This window comes from Crinia signifera, chromosome 2 (genome assembly GCF_055691185.1).
Source record: "Crinia signifera chromosome 2, ASM5569118v1, whole genome shotgun sequence".
NCBI lineage: Eukaryota > Metazoa > Chordata > Amphibia > Anura > Myobatrachidae > Crinia > Crinia signifera.
The window spans coordinates 111,011,045-111,015,678 of record NC_139218.1 but is presented as its reverse complement, the minus strand read 5'-3'; the positions used below and the strand labels follow the sequence as shown (position 1 = coordinate 111,015,678).

Here is a 4,634-nt window from a genome sequence, read left to right as displayed (position 1 = left end):
CTCTAGGGGTCGAGGTCCCTCTGGCACCTATGCAGAAGGACACCCCTCATTTACATATTGAGGCATCACTTATAGCGAACCCAGAAGTCCGTGATAAGCAATATACTGTATGTAGTCTTTGTGGATTTTTGTGATCGAGTGAGACATTAGAGGTTACGCAACCGAGTCTCTTATGGCACCCAGTAAGAGGATCTGTTAAGTAGGAGAAGATTGGATCCCATCAGGATCACAATCCACCACACAGACCTGGGTAGCCACATACTGTGCAAATCACAACACATTTAGAATAAGAAAATTCTGAGCAACCCCTGCCTGCCACCCTTGTTTTAATGTATGTCATCCCAACCATGTATGTCTATCCATGTTGTTTTTTAATATTTTCGCAGCCTTTTAAAGGATTGAATAAAGGTTAAATTTTATTGTTTGTTTGTATAAGGTGCACTGACAAAAGGACATTTCTGTCTTTCTTCTTGTGCTCTATTCAAAATAACTGTGTCCAATGGTGGCACACCCCCGCTCCTATAAGTGATATCCCACAATCATAAAGGACAAATACAAGGGGTCCTAATACTGACTACTGTAATCTTGTGCGAATGACTAAAAAACTCCCCCATCTCTCCCTTCTCAAAATATCCTTTTCCATATTAAAGGTTTTGGGCCAGAAGTATCAAGCGTCAAAAGTGATAAACAGCCAGCCATTCAGCTCCTATCTGTCATGTTACAGGCTGGGTTTGAAAAATGACAGGTAGGATTGTTTTGCGCTGGTATTGGCAGGGCGTCCAGGCGGCTAGGCTGCTTTCCTGTCGGACACTCCTCTCCAGAAAGGGAGTGTTTATATGATTTCAGCAGCAACATCTTGACCGGCCGACATGTACTACAACATTGTATGGAGATGATATTAGCACAGAACTTGACTTTTAAAAACACCTACGGGCACCTCATTGGTCATTGTTTGACCCATTAATCTTCTGGGTCAAACTAAAGTTGTATACTAACCAGGAGTAACCAGCACCACGTTCTATATAATTGGAACACCAATAATAAAATAATATATATAAATAGATAGATTTTGTTCTCTTGTATTTTCATCTTTTCTTTTTTTTTTAAATCTTTTGTTTGTTTATAATTGTGTTTATTTTTAGTTTGATTGTTCCTATGTATTATGAAGTACCACACGGTTCTTTGAGCAGTCCTGTTGTATTTTGGAGGTTGGCATTCCTCCTTCGTGGTGGCTTCTGAGACATACATCACGCAGCTTCAATCCCTAGAGCAGGGGTGGCCCACTGGTCCGAGGTAAAGAGCCGAAAAATATCGGCAATCAAGCCAAAGAGCCGACATCATGCCTTCGGCGCGTGCAGCAAAAAAGGGGTGTGGTCAGGGGAGTAGTCATATGACACAAGGGGGAGTGGCTACATGACAAAACTTTATGCCCCCAGTGCCAGATATGCCCCCCACAGTGCTAGGTATGCCCCCAGTGCTACACTTATATGCCCCACGGTGCCAGATATGCCCCACATATATGCCCCCACAGTGCTAGTTATGCGTCCAGTGCCATATATACCTCCACAGTGCTAGTTATGTGCCCAGTGCCAAATATGTTACCACAATGCCACACATATGCCCCCACAGTGCTAGTTATGTGCCCAGTGCCTGATATGTCCCCACAATGCCACACATATGCCCCCACAGTGCTATTTATGTGCCCAGTGCCAGATATGTTACCACAATGCCACATATGCCCCCCCCCCACAGTGCTAGTTATGCCCCCCGTGATAATTTCCCAGCAGCAGCACTCACCATTGTTGCTGCTGCTGCCGGGCGGGGAGAGGACAGTCTGGCGTCCCCCTGCAGTCCGACTCCTGCATGTCACGGAGGGGAGGAGAGCACAGCACAGCGCAGGTCTCCTTCCCTGTGACTGGTCCATCCACGAATCAAAGCTCGCGGTCCGGCTCCTGATTGGCTGCCGGCCCGCGAGCTCTGATTGGCGGACGGCCCAGTCACAATGATGCACACTAAAGGGGTAGGAGAGATGCGCAATGCGCGCTCTCCTCCCCTCAAGGAGATGGATTCGGGCCGGGGAACCGGCAGCGGGGGGACGGGGACGGAGGGCAGCAGGAGCCGCACTTAGCAAGGGGGAGAGCCACATGCGGCTCGAGAGCCGTGGGTTGGCCACCCCCTTTTTTTTTTAAGTATTTGCTTCACTTGGTAATTTGTTTTTCTGTGTGAAAGGTTACAGATTGTATGGCTCAAATGTGCTGAGTGGCAATCCCTACATTCTTGAAAATGATCTGATCAAGAAGCCTGTTGCTAGGCTACAGACTTACCATGACCTTTTTAGCATCAGATAAAAATGAGACTTCATTAGCACAATATGCAGTAATGCATATATAACAGACATAGCAAGCCACTCGTATAAAGCAGCACCACTTTAGTTCATTTTCTGTTTTGCTTTAAGGTTAATGGAGCTGACGCAAACACAAGCCTGTCAGAGCATACAAGAGAAACTGGGTGGCAATCAAGAGATTGACACTCAGAAAGCGCAGCTGTACTCCAACAATCCACAATATTTATTCCACATTAGTTTGCATTTATTAAAAAGAATATATTTAATACATTTCATATATGAATACAATATTAAAAAAATACAGACAAGACATACAACATATAACATATAAGGTCCTGTTTAGGCACTTCAATGAGGCTGATTTCTATAGTCTCTAGTGAGGCTTAATGAGGCTTAAATGGCTTAGCACTTAGCAAGTTTTTGTGTGTGAGTTTTTCTGTTTGAGCATACATTGTTTGTTTTTGCAATGTGAGCACCAGGGGCGGATTGGCTTTTGAAACCGGCGCGGGGGGTGGTGGTGGTGGTGGTATGCCTGGGGGGGGGGGGGGGGGCTCACCTACTGCTGCTGGGAACGGGAGGTGGGAGCCTGGGAGGTGCTGCGCGTGCATGCTCAGCAGCCCTCCCGCGGCCATTTTGGAGTTGGGCAAAGTGCTGCTTGAAATGGCCCAGTTTCCCGCTGGGCCAATCCACCCCTGGTGCGCACTCTGGAACCAAACTTGCTCAACTGCTGGTGATGCAAAGTTTCATGTGCATATGGATCTAATACTAAGTATGTGTAAAAGGACGTACTCTACTCCAGAGAGTATGTGTAAACAGCACTATAGGCCAGTGGTTCTCAAGGACCCCCAATAGTGCACATTTTCCAGGTCACCTGGCAGGTGAACAGGTGCACTCATTACTCACTGACACATTTTAAAAGATCACAGGTGGAGCTAATTATTTCCCCTTTGTGTGTGGAGACCTGGAAAACGTGCACTGTTGGGGCTCACTGAGGACTGAGGTTGAGAACCGCTGAGTTTGAAGAAACTCAGGGAGCCCGAGGTGTGCTCCCACCACCACCAGTGCTGTGCCTAAACACGTGCAAAGGGGGCAGCCGTACGAACGTGTGGGCCCTCTCCCAAAGGAGAAAGGCCCCATGGTTCCCCTAACCCCCCTCAACCATAAGGCCGAGGAAGGGAAAAAAGGGATCGGTGGGTCCTCTTCGCCGAAGCTCAGAGAGACCCGCTTTTCCTCCACCCCCGGAAGGGTTTTGGATGGTGGGTCCTCCGCACCCGAAGGTTTGGAGAGACCCGCTTAGGCTTCCCTCCGCCTTGCGGCTCGGGGTTGCCCTCGAGGGGACCGGGACTCTCCCCAAAAGGTGAAGAGTCCCAGCCACGTTTGGGGAACGGAAGGCCTGTTAGGGACAGCCGCACTACCCAAATCAAAAAAACTTGACAAACTAACGAAAAACGTGAAGTGCTCAAAAGTGCAAATCAAAGAAATAAATAAAAAGAGGCCCTAGCCAGAAGGCCGGGGTGGGGGTGTAAAAAATTGTCCTACCCCATCCAAAAGGACGAGGTAAGGACGTGTAGCCTAACCTAGAGGGAAGTGCGCAGTGTGTGTGCCATTCAGTGCATGGTGCTGGACATCACCAGTGCAAATCAGGCACCCCCGAGTTTCCCCGGGGGCACAGTGCAGCCTCGGGCTCCAGGCAGCCGACCAATCAGCGTCCGACCAAGTTTTTCTCTGTCTCACCAGCAGGCATTTTCCAGCCCCCGGCATGGGAATGGGTACTCCACTGGACTTTTCGAAAGACTCCCTTAGGGGCTGCACCCCCCTCGGAAGAGCAATCTACTCAGTCCCAGTGTTTCTCCGCTCCCAGGGTTAAGATACTAGGCTGAGCTTTTCGCTGTGCCCAGGCCAGGAGTCGGTTATCCCCCTGACCTGGACCAATCTACTCGGTCTCAGCTTTTCTCCGCTCCCTGGGAATGGATACTAGACTGAGCCTTTCGCTGTCTCATCCTTCGGGGGCTACAAACCCCGTCAAGAGAGCCAAACTACTAGGCCCAGTGTTTCTCCCCCCCTCTTACCAGTGGATTTACGGAAACAACACCTCCTACCAAAGGCAGAGGTGAAGATACTCAGTGAGACTTTTCACCACTCCCAGGCAAAAAAGAGGGGTCCCACACCCTCCGCCCATCAGAGCAGCTACTCAGTCCAACCTTTCTCTATTCTCTGCCAGAGGCCAGTCCATACCCACTGATAAGAACAGATACTACACTTGATCTTAGCCAAAAGGCCGAGAAGCCGC

At 49.1% G+C, this 4,634-nt stretch overlaps 1 pseudogene; it reads right to left on the bottom strand.

Moving 5' to 3' along the window:
- Positions 1–4,428: 4,428 nt before the first annotated feature.
- On the bottom strand, positions 4,429–4,634 carry LOC146060897 (U2 spliceosomal RNA; annotated as a pseudogene).